At 43.7% G+C, this 17,635-nt stretch overlaps 1 non-coding gene across 1 annotated transcript; it reads right to left on the bottom strand.

The window, feature by feature from the left end:
• Positions 1–784: 784 nt before the first annotated feature.
• Positions 785–889, bottom strand: LOC132537320 (U6 spliceosomal RNA). The gene has a single exon (XR_009548771.1). It is a non-coding gene; the product is annotated as a U6 spliceosomal RNA (small nuclear RNA).
• Positions 890–17,635: the final 16,746 nt, after the last annotated feature.

Genomic DNA, 17,635 nt, shown 5'->3' with positions numbered 1-17,635 from the left:
AATATATAGATCTTTTTTAAAGAGTGAGAATATATTCATACATGTATTATTGGAGCTCTTTGACTACATTTTAAATATTTTTTAATATTTATTTATTTCCTTTTTTGTTGCCCTAGTTGTTTTTTACTGTTATAGTTATTATTGTTGTTGTAATTGATGTCCTCATTGTTAGATAATAGAGACAAATGGAGAGAGGAGGGGAAGACAGAGAGGGGGAGAGAAAGACAGATGCCTACAGACCTGCTTCACCACTTGTGAAGTGACTCCCCTGCAGGTGAGGAGCCACCGGTCCTTGTGCTTTGTGCCACCTGCGCTTAACCCGTTGCACTACCACCCGCCTCCCAATATATATTTTTTTAAACAAACTATTCCTCAATTCAGAGGAACTAAGTGCAGACTGATTCTGTGTTAACATGTCAAGGTTTTTTTATTTTATTTCAAGTAAACAAAGGGAAGAACCTGGGGAAACAGCTCTGGAAACACATCTTTCTCTTCCCTGACAGATGTCAAGTAGGACTAAGTGTTCTGTTTCCCTGATCTCAGGAGGAGGTCTGAATGGTCAGCTTTGACAGCAAACCCACTGCCATTTCTCTGCCAAGAGGAAAAATTCCTTTTTTGTTCCCCGCCCCCAGTCTAGGGTATTGTTTATTAGCAAGTAACACTAATTTAAGCATTAACTCAAAAGGGTAAATTATTTTCTACTGCTTTAGTCTGAATTTTAACAGAGTCTGTTTTAACCTTGGTTATGCAAATACTATAAAGTTTAAAAACAGACAACTCCAGTAAAAATATGGGAGGCTTTTGATTTGAGTGTCATCCCTTTGCACAGAGTATGCTAATCTTTTCTGCAGTGTTCTCATGCCAGCGTGTGTGCTATGAAAGTGAACACAGAAAGTTCTTTCCATTTCAAGACTGGGCCCCAGTATAGCTAAAACAGCTCTGATAAGAGCACTTGCACTCAATGACCTGACTCTCATCAAAGAAGCAAAGAGCACATGCCCAGGCCTGCAGACCACTCCAGTGGGTCTCAGCCAGGCCAAACCAGACCTCTCCACAGCTAGAACAGAATGAGCAGATGAGGGGATGAGGGATTTGAGGGCACTTGACTTCTAGCCAAGGGATTTACAGCACCCCAAGACCTACAAGGGTGGAGGGGCTGCCTTTCCCCAGACTCTGGACACAGTATAAATGTCCTTTTGTCTATTGTCTGTGAGAATGAAGAGATCATTTCTTATTTCACAGAACCCAACACAGTTTCTAGCATAGCCCCTAAGTTTCTATCAAGTTCACAGATAGAGAATGCCAAAAATGAGAAAAGTGCATCAACCAAAGTTCCTAAAGACAACTGTACCATGCACCCCACTTGCTCCACCCTCCCATCCTAGACCCCTTGTTCCTGCTATCACAAAGGCATCTCTCAGCATCTCGGTAGCCCACTTGCAGTCAGCCTCACTGACTCCCAAGGGAAACATCATCTCTTCCAGACCAGCTAAGTGACAGAAGAAGAAAAGTGCTTCCCTAAGTAAGAGTCATTTGATGGGAGAGCACACTTGAGTCTAGGTTGTATTCCTTCTATGAAATGCCTCTCTTCACACCTCTTCTTGCAACTCTACAAATAACTCTGTGCTGTAGGGTTTACATGCAGCTCAACCACAGTCAGAGACTGAGCTCTAATTGTCATCCTAAATTTTTCAAAGTGGGGCATGAAACCCAAATATCATAATAGAAAAAGAGGAATAAATTTGATTATAGAAACACTACAATTTATCTACACCCCAAAAAGGAAGTTGAAATTTTTTAAATCTTTTTAAAATTTATTTATTATTAGATAGAGACAGAAATTAAGAGGGGAAAGGAAGATAGAGAGGACAACAACAAGGGTAACAACAAGGGCAACAAAGCAGGGAAAAATGGCCTCCAGGAACAGTGGATTCTTAGTGCAGGCACCAAGCCCCAGAAATAACCCTGGAGGCAAAAGAAGAAGGAGGAGGAGGAGGAGGAGGAGGAGGAGGAGGAGGAGGGAAGAAGAAGAAGAAGAAGAAGAAGAAGAAGAAGAAGAAGAAGAAGAAGAAGAAGAAGAAGAAGAAGAAGAAGAAGAAGTAGAAGAAGAAAAAAGAAGAAGAAGAAGAAGGAGAAGAAGAAGAAGAAAAAGGGGGAGGAGGAGGAAGAGGAGGAGGGAAGAAGAAGAAGAAGGAGGAGGAGGAGGAGGAAGAGGAGGAGGAGGAAAGAAGAAGGAGGAGGAGGAGGAAGAGGGAAGAAGAAGGAGGAGGAGGAGGAGAAGGAGAAGAAAGAAGGAGAAAGAAGAAGAGAAAGAGAGGGGAAAAGACAGACAGCAGCCCTGCTTCACCACTTGTGAAGCTTTCCCCCTGCATGTGGGGACCATGTACACTGTAATGTGTGCACTTAATCAAGTGTGCCACTGCCTGGCTCCCAGAAGTTGAAATTTTCTTAGAAAATATATGTGCCTGGGCTAGATAGTGATGTACCCTGCAAAGTACACATATTACCATACACAAGGACAAGGGTTCAAGACAGGAGTCCCCACCTGCAGCCCCCTTCCCTTTTAATTTCTGTCTCTATTAAAAATAGAAAATAAAATAACAAATTTCTTTTAAAAAGAGAAAATATTTATGTACCAACATGCACAACAACAAAGAAACAACATACTTATCAAGACTCACCAAAAAAAAAAAAAAGTAAGGAAAACTCGATTTATAGGAAAATGAGCAATAGGTGTGAACAGCTTATAGGAGAAAACATACAAACACCAATCTCTGTTGCCTAAATTGCTACCTTCTTGTCTTTACTGCTTCCAGTAGAATAATACCTATCAAAATGAAATTTTCATACACTCTTTGACATAGTAGTTCTACAACTAGGATTTACTCTTTGAACTTATGAACAAAGGCCCCCACATCAGTAGTTGTCTAGCTAGATATAATCATTACAGCATTGTTTGTAAAAGAAAAAGAAACTGGAAATGGCAGAAGTGACTATCAATGGAACTAATATGATTTAATTATAGTATAGTCATATAAAGACTAATAAGCATTGTGAAAAAGGATCAGATAGATCTAGATGTATTAGCCAGGAGGAATTATCAGTCTAAATTATTCGAAGGAGAGAAATAAACAATGTATAGAAAAGCATGATCAGGCGTCAGGCAGCACAAAGCGCAAGGACTGGTGTAAGGATCCCGGTTCAATCCCCCGGCTCCCCACCTGCAGGCGAGTCACTTCACAAGTGGTAAAGCCAACCTTGCATGCCTGGGATGCACCCCACTTGGTCATGATGAACAATCTTTTTAATATACTGCTGTATCCAGTTGGCTAGAATTTTGTTCAGTATTTTAGCATCTATGTTCATCAGAGAGATTGGTCTGTAGTTTTCTTTTTTGGTTGTGTCCCTGTCTGCTTTTGGTATCAGAGTGATGTTAACTTCATAAAAGCTGGCAGGGAGTATTCCAGTGTCTTCAATCTTCCGGAAGACTTTTAAAAGTAGAGGTATTAGTTCTTCTTTGAAGGTTTTGTAGAATTCATTTGTAAAACCATCTGGTCCAGGACTTTTAATTTTGGGGAGATTTTTGATAACTGTTTCAATTTCATTGGCTGTGATGGGCCTGTTAATGTTATCCACTTCTTTACTTAGTTTTGGAAGTTGGTAGGTATCTAGGAAATCATCCATTTCTTCCAGGTTCTCTAGCTTGGTGGCATATAGTTGTTCATAGAAGCCTCGCATGAGATGTTGAATTTCTGTGGTGTCTGTTGTGCTATCTCCTCTTTCGTTTACTATCCAATTTATTTGGGTCTTCTCCCTTTTTTGTTTTGTGAGTCTGGCTAAAGGTTTGTCGATTTTGTTCACTCTTTCGAAGAACCAACATTTACTTTCGTTGATCTTTTGTATGGTTTTCTTATTCTCAATGTTATTTATTTCTTCCCTAACTTTAGTGATTTCTGTCCTTCTGGTTGCTTTAGGGTTCCTTTGTTGTTCTTCTTCTAGGTCTTTAAGATGTGCAATCAGGCTATTTATTTGTGCTTTTTCTTGTTTTCTAATGTGTGCTTGTATAGCTATGAACTTCCCTCTCAGTACTGCCTTAGCTGTGTCCCAAATATTTTGATAGCTTGTGTCTTCATTTTCATTGAAGTCTCGAAACATTTTGATTTCTTCCTTGATTTCCTCTTTGACCCAGAGGTTGTTAAGAAGTATACTGTTGAGCTTCCACATTTGGGGACTATTACTAATCTTTTGTTGATTGTTAAGTGTTAGTTTAATTCCACTGTGGTCTGAGAAGATGCTTGGGATGATTTCAGTGCTCTTGAATTTGCTGATGCTGTCTTTGTGGCCTAACATATGGTCTATTTGAGTAAAATGTGTATTCCAGTTTCTTGGGATGAATGACTCTGAAAATGTCCAATAGTTCTAGTTTATCTATCTCTTCATTTAGCTCCCTTATGTCTTTATTGATTTTCTGCCTAGATGATCTGTTAAGTTGAGAGAGTGGGGTGTTGAAGTCCCCTACTATGACTGTGTTGTTGTTAATATATTGCTATAGCTCTTTCAGTAGACGTTTGATGTATTTAGATGGCTTCTCACTGGGTGCATAGATGTTAATAATTGTTAAGTCCTCTCGATTGACTGATCCTCTGAGCATTAAGTAGTGTCCATTCCTATCTTTTTTAATCTCATCTATTTTAAAGTCTATCATGTCAGATATGAGAATAGCTGTTCCTGCCCTTTTTTGTGGGCCATTGGCTTGTATGATAGTTTTCTATCCTTTCACTTTAAGTCTGTGTTTGTCTTGTTGAGTTTCCTATAGACAGCATATTAGCACAAGAGGATAGAAAGGAAGGAGAGGACCAGAGTATCACTCTGGCAAATGGCATGCTGAGGATTGAACTTGGGGGTCTCACAAATAAAAGTCCATTATCCTTCTTGCTGTACCACCTCCTGGGCATTGACTCCCTATATTTAAGAAACCCTTGAAAGAATGTAAGTAGTACTAGGAAGAGGGCATGATGGTTCTACAAAAGACTTTAAACCTGAGACTCTGAGGTCCCAGGTTCAATCTGCTATGCCACCATATGCCAGAGCTGAGCAGTGTTCTGGCATGACTCTCTATCTTTCCCTCTGTATCCCTCATTAAAATAAAAAATAAATTTAAGGGACTGGGTGGTGGCTCACCTGACTGAGCATATATGTTACAGTGTGCAAGGATCCAGGTTTGAGCTCCCAGCACCCACCTGCTAGGGGAAAACTTTGCAAGTGATGAAACAGTGCTGCAGGTGTCATTCTCTCTCCCTCTACCCTCTCAATTTATGTCTTTCTCTATCCAATAAATAAAGATAATTTTTTAATTAAAGGAAAAAATAATAATAAATTTTTAAAAAGAAAGAATTTAAGTATACTAGCAGGAGAAGTTCCCCAGGTGGATCAGGCACTCGAAGCACCTGGACACTTCCTGCAGTCTTTGCTGGCCCTTAGCCCCTCTCTCTCAGCCACCCTGACTGCCCCAGCCTCCAGGCAAGACCCTCACTACCTTGTACTAGCTCTGCCTGAGAGACACAAAAAAGCCAAGAAAACACCCCCTGAAATGGTTCTGCCCCTGCTGAAGGCAGCCCAGCATTCCACATAGGAACAGAGTCTGGCTTTTGCCCTCCTGAGGAACAGGCCTCCCTTGGTACCAAGTGCTAGAAATCTGGCCAGGAAAGCCAGGTTACCCATCTCCTGCAGGCAGGGTGCAGGGTCTGGCCCAAGACAGCGTTTAAGAAGAGCTAGAGACAGCCTCTTCCTGAGCATCTTTACTCAGCTTCATTCAAAGTAACATCCACACCTGAAAACCCCAGTTCCCTTTGAAGATGCTCCTCAGCTCCTTGGGCACTGTCTTCACTCCAATTCTATGCTCTGATTGAGACACCTAAATTGATTTCTCTGGAAATTACAGGTATTAGCTGTGCTCCCTTGTTCCAGGCTGTGTTCAGTGCCAGCTGGAGTGACGTGCTAATCCCCATACTCACCGGTCTATATGTGGCACTGGAGTGGAATCTGGTGGTCAGATTTCCTTCTCCTGCCTCAGAAAGGAGCCCCAAAGGCATTTGTGCTTCTGGTTTTCAGATTGAGGCCAAGAGAGATTTTCTATCTATCACAATTGTACTAACCCTCTCTGGTCACCCCAAGGTAGCCGTTCTGGTGTGCCCTAGAGTGAGTGGTTTGGAAGACATAATTTCTTGGGGGGTGGCAGTGGGGTGGCTAAAATCAGCTAAATATGAACAGATACCATAGGGAATCCAGAAACACAAGAAATACTCTCATGGACATTTTTTTTTCTTTTTTACATGATTTCTTTCTTTTTTCTTTCTTTTTTTTTATAATATACTTATTTATTTTGGGTAGAAACAGAAATTGAGAGGGGTGTAGAGAAACATCTTTACCCCTGCTTCCTTATTTGTAAAGTTTCCCCCTGCAGGTGAGGATCAGGGGCTTGAACCTTGGTCCTTGCTCATGGTAGCATATGCACTCAACCAGGTATGCCACCACCCAGCCCTTCATATTCTTCATGTCCTCTTTACTGAATCCCAGATGGAAGCTAGGCAGATCATACTGCAGGGCCACAGTGAACATTCTGCCCACCCCCCACTGTCAAGTCCTCCTTAGCACTCTGACAGTGATGGAAGCAACACCAAACAAAGCTCCCAGACTCCTATGACTTTGGAGCCTCTGCCTGTCCAGCTTCATGGTCCAGATCTGACCACAGAGAAAGGAGTTGAACCTCCACAGTCCTCCAGTGCTGTGATCACAGTAGATACTCCCTCAGGGAAAGAGAGGAAAGGCAGAGCCCTAGGAGGCCAGATAAGAATCTAAGCAGGGAGCTGAGGCCCTAATCAGGGAGTCCTGAGATTCCCAAACAGACATGATGGGCCTAGAACTCGAATAAATCCCTCTCTCCATTGTTGCCAGGCATTTCTATCAGGAACAACACAATAGACCCCTTTGTGGGGCCCCATAGGACCTTGCCCTCAACTTGGATCAACAATGGTAGAGAATGTTCCATCCTCCGAAGGGAGGATGGACAACATACTCAATGCTACACCTGAGGAAGATGGGTTGACACTGGGGCAGCTTGGAATGTTCCTACTCATGACCACAGAATGTGAGCTCAGATCTAAGGATGCAGAGGTCACAGAGGCTCCCAAGTTCATTAGGGGCCCCAGATCACATCAAATCGAGGGGTTTACAGTCAACAATATTTATACCCCTCTCCCATATTAGGGAGCTACTCTCTTCCCTGACCCAGCTTTCTGGTCCTTTTCCCAGCCATGACATCATCTCCCCAGACAATAATTAGGAACCACCTGCATATCAGATTTCAGGCTCAGGCAAAAAAAAAAAAAAAAGACAAACAAAACTAGTATAGCTACAGGGCCTTTGAAATATAACTAAAATATGCCTACTAGCTATCTACAAAATGGAGGACCGCCCCAACACTTCATCTGCACTATTCCAGCCTTTAGGTCTATGATTGTTCAACAATTTGTTTGGTTTTGTATGTTAACTCTCTTTTCAGCCACCAGGTTCCAGATGCTAGCAGGATGCTAACCAGACTTCCCTGGACAGACAACCCCACCAATGTACCTTAGAGCTCCGCTTCCCCAGAGCCCTTCCCCACTTGGGAAAGAGAGAGACAGGCTGGGAGTATGGATTGAACTGTCAACGCCCATGTTCAGTGGGGAAGAAATTACAGAAGCCAAACCTTCCACCTTCTGCATCCCACAATGATCTTGGGTCCACACTCCCAGCAGGTTAAAGAATAGGAAAGCTATCAAGGGAGGGGATGAGATACGGAGGTCTGGTGGTGGGAACTGTGTGAAGTTTTACCCCTCTTATCCTATGGTTTTGTCAGTTTCCTTTTTATAAGTAAAAAAAATTTTTTAAATCTAAGCGAGGGGGGGTGGCACACCTGGCACACACATGCTACAATGTACAGGGACCCCAGTTCGAGCCCCCCAGTCCCCACCTGCAGGGGGAAAGCAGTTGGTGAAGCAGTGTTGCAGGTGTCTGTCTCCCTCTCTATCAACTCTTCCTTCTCAATTTCTGATTGTTTCTATCTAATAAATAAAGATAATTTTTAAAAATTAAAGATTAAAAAATAATCTAAGCAGGGTGAGGGGTACTGAGGAAGGCAGTGTTTCCAGGCAACTAGAGACCTTCTTGGTGCCCTTATAAACCCCACCACAAGGACTAGGTGCCTCTGAAGAGGTGGGCACAGTTGAAAGGCTCAGAGTTGTGGTCCAGGAGGTGGCGCAGTGGCTAAGGCACTAGACTCTCAAGCACGAGGTCCTGAGTTCAATCCCTGGCAGCACATGTACTAGAGTGATGTCTGGTTCTTTCTCTCTCTCCCCTATCTTTCTCATAAATAAATAAAATCTTTTTTAAAAAAAAAAGAAAGAAAGGCTCAGAGTTAGAGACTGGGTTCAACTGCTTCTTTTTTTAAATTTTTATTATCTTTATTTATTTATCAGATAGAGACAGCCAAAAATTGAGACAGAAGGGGGAAATAGGGAGAGTGACAGAGAGACACCTGCAGCACGACTTCACCACTTGCAAAGCTTTCCCCCTGCAGATGGGGATTGGGAGCTGGAACCTGGCTCCTTGTGCATCCTAACATGTGCACTCAACTGAGTGTACCACCACCTGGCCCCCTCAACTGCTTTCTAAGTAAAAATCACTCTGGCTTTGCAAGGTAGCTAGTAGCAAACCTGCACTGCTCCTGCTAAGGACCAGGACATAGCACATGACACCAAGAAGAAGTTTCCTGTAGAGAACTGGAAAACTGAATGCATTATCTGCCACAAGCTCCTTCAGTGCAGAGCTGTGTTCAAGAGAGCCAGAGAAGACAGACAGGGTTTATAGATGAGCATCCATGCCTCTATTGTGGAGTTCATTATGAAGAGAGCTTAATAGCTGTTACACTGGAATTCCATTCATTTCATATAGAGACAGAGAGTAAAAGAGACCACAGCACTGTAGTGTTCAATACAGTGGGAATCAGGCTTGATCCTGGGTTACATAGATAGCAAAACAACACACTATCCAAGTGAGCTATTTTGTCAGCCTTATAATTCCTTTCTTTCACCACCTAGTGATACCAAGTAAAGTACCTCTATAGCTACTGGGCAATTGAATGTCTTGACCTTGAGTTCTACTTAACTAGAATAAGTCACACCCTGTTGAGCAGACATAAATATTTGAAATTGTATGGTAAAATACCGAAGTATTAATCAAGATAAATAAGATCTGGCAAAGTTAGATAAACAAAAGGGAGCACTCATCCTTCAACATTTACTCTGGCTCATTTCACTTTCCTTCCTTCTTTCCTTCCTTCTTTCCTTCCTTCCTTCCTTCCTTCCTTCCTTCCTACTCCCATTAGGGTTATTGCTGAATCTTGGTGCCTACATGAGAAATTTAGCACTATAAGCGGTCATTTTCCCCTCCCTTCCTTCTTTTCTTTCTTCCTTCCTTCCTTCCCTCCATTTGATAAGACAGAAAGACATTGAGAGGGGAGGGGAAGATAGGAAAAACAAGATACCTGCAGCACTGCTTATGAATCTTCCCCCTGCAGGTGAGGACTGGGGTCATTGCTCATGATAATATTTACATTCAACCTAGTGTACCACCATCTGATCCCCTTTTCTTCCTTTTTCGCATTGGTTTCAAGAAAATTCGTCATTGGAGCCTTTGGAAGGAAGCACTATCCTAGATGCAGAATGGAGAAACCAAAACCTCTCTGGCTAACCAGCACACCAGTGTCCACTGTTCTGAGGAGGGTAAAAATTGTGGAAAAAATAGGTCATTCCAGGTGGCTGTGGAAGCACCTGTCAGACTTCTCCAGCACTGATAAGTTCTAGAAAAGTAAAATACCAATGAGAGAGCATGAAGCCGGGGAAGGCAAGGCATGTGGGGTGTTTGATAAGCACTGTGCTTGTTTCTACTAACATTTCCCTGGCCCCAGTCCTGTGCAACCACCTCTCATGGGCTCCTGTAAGCCTAAGCATCTGGGAAATGAACAGACAGCTTCTTTCACTACAGGAAATGAGAGCCATAGGAAAGTCCCATTCTTCTTTTTTTTTTAATATTTATTTTATTTATTTATTCCCTTTTGTTGCCCTTGTTTTTTATTGTTGTAGTTATTATTGTTGTTGTCGTTGTTGGATAGGACAGAGAGAAATGGAGAGAGGACGGGAAGACAGAGAGGAGGAGAGAAAGATAGACACCTGCAGACCTGCTTCACTGCCTGTGAAGCGACTCCCCTGCAGGTGGGGAGCTGGGGTTCGAACCGGGATCCTTATGCCGGTCCTTGTGCTTTGCGCCACCTGCGCTTAACCCGCTGTGCTACAGCCGGACTCCCAAGTCCCATTCTTCTCCTGGAAGCCAGAGCTTACCTGCATAGGGGGTGGGGGCAGCAAGGGGTCTTTCTATACCATATACTGGGAGAGGTAGCAACAAGAGCACAAGGGTGAAAGAGGCTATGTAACCACACAGATACACGGCACAATTCAGCTGCCAGTCCCAACTCTTTCCTTCCACCTCCTCTAACCTGGGGTATATTCTGCATATGTGTTTTCAAAGCCAGCAGGTGGGTACAGAGCAGAGAGGTGAAGGCACCTATGGGCACACAATAAACAACTTCTGATGGCTCCTTTGATCTCAGAGAGGTTACAGGCCAACTAGTACCCACACCATTGTGGGATGAGTGTTTTTCAGTCAGTAGCAGATGCCTGTCTCCAAGGCTCTGGGTTCTCTGCCCATTAAATCAGATTGCTAATAAAGAGGCTGTTATGCAGAGGAGGAGTCTTGAAGCTGTTACTGTTTACCTCAAAGGTTTTGTACTAAATACTCCAAAGCAAATCCCAGATAAAAGAGCATATGTTACTGCAGCAGCGTTAGTCAACATTAGCCAGCTGGGCCAATTCCAAGTCTCTCCTGAGCACAAGAGAAACCCCTAGTCTGAGACAAGCCTGCACTTCCACAACCTTGCATACAACAGCACCCACACCTCCTGCCCAGGTATGTACAGTGTACCCCAGACTTGCCTCAGAAGACCCTCCCTCATCTACCCCAACCACATACAGACAGAGCAGCCTCACAGAGCATTTCTTTCTTCTCAGCCATGGGCAGGCAGGGATAGCCTAAAACAAAGCAAGCCTTACCCATGAGGAGACTCTCGGCCAGCTGAGATATCCTCTCAAACCCCTCAGACTATGTTACTCTCAGAATCAGAAGCACTGATTATTCTTTGGGAAGAAAAGAACCATGGAGACCAGAGTCAGCCTGGAACAGTATGAGACACAAATGCAAACTCAAGATGTATGAGGCATTCAAAGTAATACAGAAAGTATGCCAGCCTTATATTTGACATTTGTGGTGCACTAGGCCTGTGGTGAGAACTTGTTCTCTTTTTAAAATATTTTATTTATATTTATTTATTTTGGATAGAAACAGAGAAGGGAGAGAGAGAGAGGTACCAACAGCCATGCTTCATCACTTGTGAAGCTTCCCCCTGAAGATGGGTTTGTTATTTGTTAGTTTGTTATTGTTTTTTTATTACTAGAGCACTGTGTAAGGGATTGAACCTGGAAGCTTAAAGCTTTGGGAGTTTTTCCAGTGAGATAGAGGTTCCATCAGTCTTATCAAGTTGAATCAGTGCAAATTCAGAGACACAGAAATGGAATCAATACACACTGACTGGAACTAGAGCAAGGCGGGGTGGCAGGTGGGGGGGTTATGGAATTGGGGGTTATGTATGGGAGGATGAGAAAGTGCTGGAGGTGGAGAGTGGCCAAGATTGTATAACTTAGTGGATGGTTTTAACATCTGAGTTTTGTGTGTAAAAATGGTTCAAATAGGAAATTCTGTATTACCTAATTTTGACCACAGTTTTTTTTTTTAATTGTCTAAGTTGGGATCATCTGAAATGCCAATTCTTTCTCTCCCAGACAATGAGCCATGGTCTCAAAATGAGTCAGATATATAAAATATCAAGTCTAGAGTTTGGCACATAGTAAATGCTCAATGCATAATTGTCAACATTATTGTTGCATTTGCTGTCTTTATTACTCCTCCTATTATTGAACCAACATGGTTTTTCATGCATTCAACTAAATCATAAATGAATTTTGCTATTTGTGTTTCTTAAGTGCTTCTACAGAGTTTCTGTTACAATTAAGTGTTAATTAACTTTGTAATCATTGCAGAACCCTCATTATAACTCCACGTCACAATCTTCCAAGTTTAAGTTCAGCATCTCTTTCCACTGCTTACTCCCACCTCCCAAATAAGCTGTTTACTGCTTCAATTATTTTAGTTCCAACCACTGTGATCACTGTACTTAAAATTCAATCAGCCTTCTAATTTTCAGCATCTTTTCAGTGTATAGCGCCAATAATTGACAAGCGTCCTGAATTTAACATCTGTTCCCAGCAGTAAATGGTTTTAAATTTGAGAACAGAAAACACACATAAGGCAATTATGAGCTGTTCTCACACTGGGGCTCATAGCTTTGCACCAACAACCTCCCCTCCATGAGATGGGCCTAAAGCCAGCAGTGTCCACACTGCAAAATATATATATATAGTAATTTCTATAGATCACCTTAAGAAACAAGGGGGGCAGGTGATGTTGCACCCAATAAAGTTCATATGTTACAATGCCCAAGAACCCTGGTGCAAGTCCCTAGTCCCCACCTGCAGGGGGGAAGCTTCATGAGTGGTGAAACCATGTTGCAGGTATTCCCTTCCCTCTCTATACCCCTCTCTTCCCTCTCAATTTCCCTGTCTCTATCCAAAACATAAATAAAATAAGTTAAAATTAAATAAAATGGAGTGAATGGAGCGTGCCTGGGAAATGCCCTCAACCTTGGTTCTAGAATCTCTCATCTCCTGACAACAGATGGCACCACCGCTACCAAGGAGGAGGAGGGAAAGGGCAGCCAGCCAGCCCAAACCTCATCCTCTCTGGGCTGACGACCAAAAGGTTCATTTTCCTCTTCTTAGGTTTCCTGTCCCAGGTCAGTACAGAGCTCACCTTGTCAATCTCTGGCTACAGGAGCCCTGTGCCCCAGAAAGTAACAAAGATGCAAGATCTGAGGACTCAGCTACCCAGACACATGTTCCTCACCACAGCCCACTCTGACAGAGACTGGGCCACAGCAAAGCACAGCTGCTGCCACCCCTCATGACAGGGGCATGACAGACCTAGCAGCCTGACATCTGAAGGAGGCCCCCACAGACCTACCCCACTCCTATCCCTCTAAAGTCAACCTCAAAGCTGCTCTCTGCCTACATGAAGCCCTTTGGTTTGGGAAAAGGGGATCCTGGTGGTGACTAGCATCACCCCTACAGCTCCCAGACTGTCTGGGAGAATCACACACCTCTGTTCCCAGAGCTAGCAAGGGCACCATCAGAAATTGAAGGCTTCAGTAAAGATATAGAGACCTCCCCAACTTGCCAGGTCTTCACCACTTTGGGATGAATTTTTCAGAGAGGGCAAAGGGAGAGGAGAGATCCCAGCACTGAAGCTTCTTCCAGTGCAGTGAGGGCGGAGATGAAACCTGGGTCACATTAGGAGTAAAACAGCATTAGGAGTGAGGTAGCAACTCCAATGCCAAACTGCATGTCTTCTATACATGAGAGCCTGGCACCACATGAGAACTTCTAGGGCAGAGGTAGACGGAACTCCATGGATAGTGGAGCAGTGCTTTATTGTATCTCCATCTCCATCCCCAGCTCTCTCTCTCTCTCTCTCTCCCTTTCATAAAAAAATAAATAAATAAACATTGGACCAGGGTGGCTCAGCTGCAGTGTTGGTATGCATGAGACCCCTTCTGTTTCATTTGGTTTAAATCCCCCCTGCTTAACACTATTCTATTTATATAACCACTGTTAACACGTTCCACCCTCCCTCCAGGGCACTGTGGTTCAGTGATAGGATTCTCGCCTGTTCTGCCCCTTCTTTGTCACACTCTGATTTTCACCAGTCACTTTTCTCTCCACCCTCTCTATGTCACATCCTGTTTCCACCCTACTTGGCAAGTATATATAAAGACAGCATTGTGAGTTTTAGAGTACTTTACCTTGAGTTTAGCTTAGCTCGTCTTAGATTGTGCTGCGTCCTGCATGAATAAAGAGATACTGCCTACAGCTCAACTATGAGTCCCTGGTCGTCTGTTACCTGCCCGTGAAGCCAACCCGGCGAAAACAACATAACCCATCGAAAACAACACTGCAGGGCACATGTGTGAGGTCCTGGGCTTGTTCCCCAGTACTACTATAAAAAAAAAATAGGGCTAAAAAGATTATCACAGCAGTTTTCACAATAGATTCTCATGCCTGAGGCTCAAAGGAAGGCTTTGGGAAAGAGGAAAGAAGGGAGGGAGGGAGGAAGTAAATACAGGAAGGAAAGAAGAAAGAAAGAGTTGAAGTGGCTAGATCTCAGTCAATCCACAGAAGAGTGGCCAAGGAAGACCTTCCTAACATTTACATATAATTTCTTTTTTAAAGGAAGTGAGAGTGACCCAGGAAGTGGCACAGTGGATAAAGCATGAGGTCCTGAGTTCAATCCCTAGAAACGCTTGTCCCAGAGTAATGTCTGGTTCTTTCTCTCTCTCTTCCTATCTTTCTCATAAATAAATAAAAATCTTTAAAAAAAGGAAAGTGAGGGAGAACCATGTGATGTACTGGAAAGAGCATCTCCAGCAGTGCAAACAGTAGATTTCAAGGCTTTGAGGCAATGTCAAGCTGCTAAAGTTTAATGCCAGCAAGAAGACCAGCACAGCAGGACAGAGGTGGAGGGCAGTGGAAGATGAAGTTCAAGTAACAGAGCAGGAGGCCAAAGGGGGAGCCACAAAGAGTTGGTCCTCAGCTGGGAGAAGTTTGAGGAGGTGACTGACACAGTCAATTTGCATTTCCAAAGATGGTCCCTTTGTGACAGGTTCAAAACATGCCCTAAGGTAAAGACAAGGGGCTAGATAGGCACATATGAGAGGTAAGGAGAAGGCAGAGGAGGTGGAAAGCAATCAGGTCTACTTGAAAAACTATTTCGAAAGTAGAGCCGACTAGACAGAGAAAGAGAGTAGCAGGTAGGTGGGAGTTGGAGGACCAACCATACATACATTTATCTGAAAGCACATCTGCAACCTTTTCTTTTTGAGTGAGAAACTTATCACAGAGCAGTGAGGTTTTTCATATTTTTATAGGCAGAGAATGGTATTTAGAATGATAGACACTTCGGCTGGCAGTGATTCTCTCTAAGGAGTAAGGTTATAAAGGACTGAGGGGGGGGCAGGTGATGGCACACCTGGTTGTGTGCACACATTATAATACACAATACCGTGTTCAAGTCCCTGGTCCCCACCTGCAAGAGGGAAGCTTCACGAGTGGTGAAACAGTTCTGTTGGTGTCTGTCTCTCTGTCTCTCTCGCTCTTAATCTCCCCCTTCCCTCTCAATTTATCTCTGTCTGTATCCAAACTAAATAAACATTATAAAAAGGAGAAGGAGGAGGAGGGACTAACTAGTATCTTTCACTTTATGTATATTTCTGGATTCTATGATGAGCCTGTAATTCTCCTTACTTATGCTGACTGGGACGGGTCATCTTTTCTTTCAATTCCAGTATCACTTTATTAAGGAAAAATTAACAAGATTTTTGTTTTCACAGAGTGCATTTCCTCAATACAGGTACCAGTACATTTCAACCTCAACCGAACTACCATCTAAATATTGAGGTCCACCTTAAGTATTGAGGTCCCCTCTTCCTGAGTCCCCAATTTTGCTGATAGGCTGTAGTCCACTGAGTTTTGCTCTGTATTGCCCTTTGCTTTGCTTCTTAGAGCCCATCTGTATGTGAGATCACTGGAAACCTATGGGACAGGTCATTTGATAGTGATCCCCTCTCCACGAGGCGCTGAGCCCTGGGCTAGAGGACCTTACCATGGTAAGTCACCAAAAGCAGTCAAACATCTGGTTCTCCCCACCACTGGCTGCCTTCCTGAGGTCACTAATGCTGCAGCACCCCCTTTCCTCCCTGAGCATCAGCATTCTTCCTGCTCCACCAGAGGGTTGTGTAAATGTTCATAAACCATGGGGAACACAAACACTCTATAAACATTAGCCTCCTTGTCTGTACCTAACAAAAACTCCAGGGAAGTCCAGGTCTATAGGGGAAGTCCAGGCTTCTCCCAGAGGCTGAGCATGCTCTAGCTTTTCAGAGACAAGAATGTTGCAAGTGTCAAGGTCCTGACGAGGACCCCGCTTCTCAATCCGACCAAGCTGGCTGACCCACTCTGTTGCACACCAGAGGAGGGGACCAAAGAGGTCAAATCAAGGACAGCAAGGATGAGTATGTGCTGGGGGTCTTTCCTTGCAGATCACAGCAAGAGAAGAAGCCAAGGATCACCCAGAACACTATTTGCCTATGAATAGTGCGTTTATTGTATGGCAAGCAAGGGTTTTTATAGGTTGGGGTAGGGGGAAGAACAGGGCAGCTATGGCCTAGCCTTATATGGTCAGGAATGTTAAGGGAGGAGGGGGCCGCTGGGGGTCTTCAGAGACAGTTACTTGTTTACATCATATATGGTCAGGAGAGTGGGAAACAGGAAATAGTGAGGGTCTTTCCAGTAACCATTGGGTAAGTGGGCCAACTGGTTTGAGAACAAGGAAGTGAACTGTTGTGCTAACATAGAGAGGATGTGGGGCCCATGTGGGTGGGGGAGACTGACAGGGGGACTAAACCAGGAAAGCCAAGGCCCTCCCCTGCTTGACCCCAAGGTAGGGGAGACTGAGGAGGTGGCTATACTTTCAGGCACCCGTTTTTCCATAGGTGGTCCACGTCATGCTCAACCTCAGCCTCGCACTTCCCCACAGCTGAACTAAAGGGAAGTGGAGACCTGTGTTCCCCAAAAAGGGACACAAATGTGTCCCTGAGAGGGAAGAGCAGAGCTATTTCCAGTCCCACGGGGGAGGGGAGTATAACGTAGAAATACTCTCACTCAGGCTGGCAAAGTAGCTCATCTGGATAGTGCGTCTGCTTTGCCAGACATGATACCCAGGTTTGAGCCACTAAACAGGAGGAAACTTCAATGTTGTGCTATATCCTGCCTTGTTGGTATGCTTCTAATTCTGCCTCTAAAACCCCACCACTCAGCCATGAGTCTCTGGTCATCTCTCTCTCCTGCCCGCAAAGCAAGCTAGCCTGGCACACACACCCCCCCTTCTCTCTCAAGAACTATGTCAGCTTGGAGTGGTGATGTCCTGGTGACAACAATAACAAAATATATATATATATATATATACTTGTTCTGTTGGCAACAGCATGTGCCTGAGCTCCCAAGTCAAGGTCAGTAGTTCCTGACAATGTGTGATCTTCCTCTCTCCCAGTATGGGAAATGGTCATAGGGAGAGGGAAAGAAAAAGCTGAGAGCTATTTATCTAAAGTCACTAACAGTTTCTGAGAAACTGTAAAATATGCATGTGTTCTTGCCAAAAAGATTTCAAAAGATCTTTGATCTCCATTTGGGCCGGAAATGACCCATTTCCCTTCCTAATGCAGATATATGGGTTTTGTGCCTCAAACCTGTCCAGTCAG

Source organism: Erinaceus europaeus, chromosome 2 (genome assembly GCF_950295315.1).
Source record: "Erinaceus europaeus chromosome 2, mEriEur2.1, whole genome shotgun sequence".
In the NCBI taxonomy this organism is placed as follows: Eukaryota; Metazoa; Chordata; class Mammalia; order Eulipotyphla; family Erinaceidae; genus Erinaceus; species Erinaceus europaeus.
This window is presented reverse-complemented; position numbering and strand designations above follow the sequence as displayed.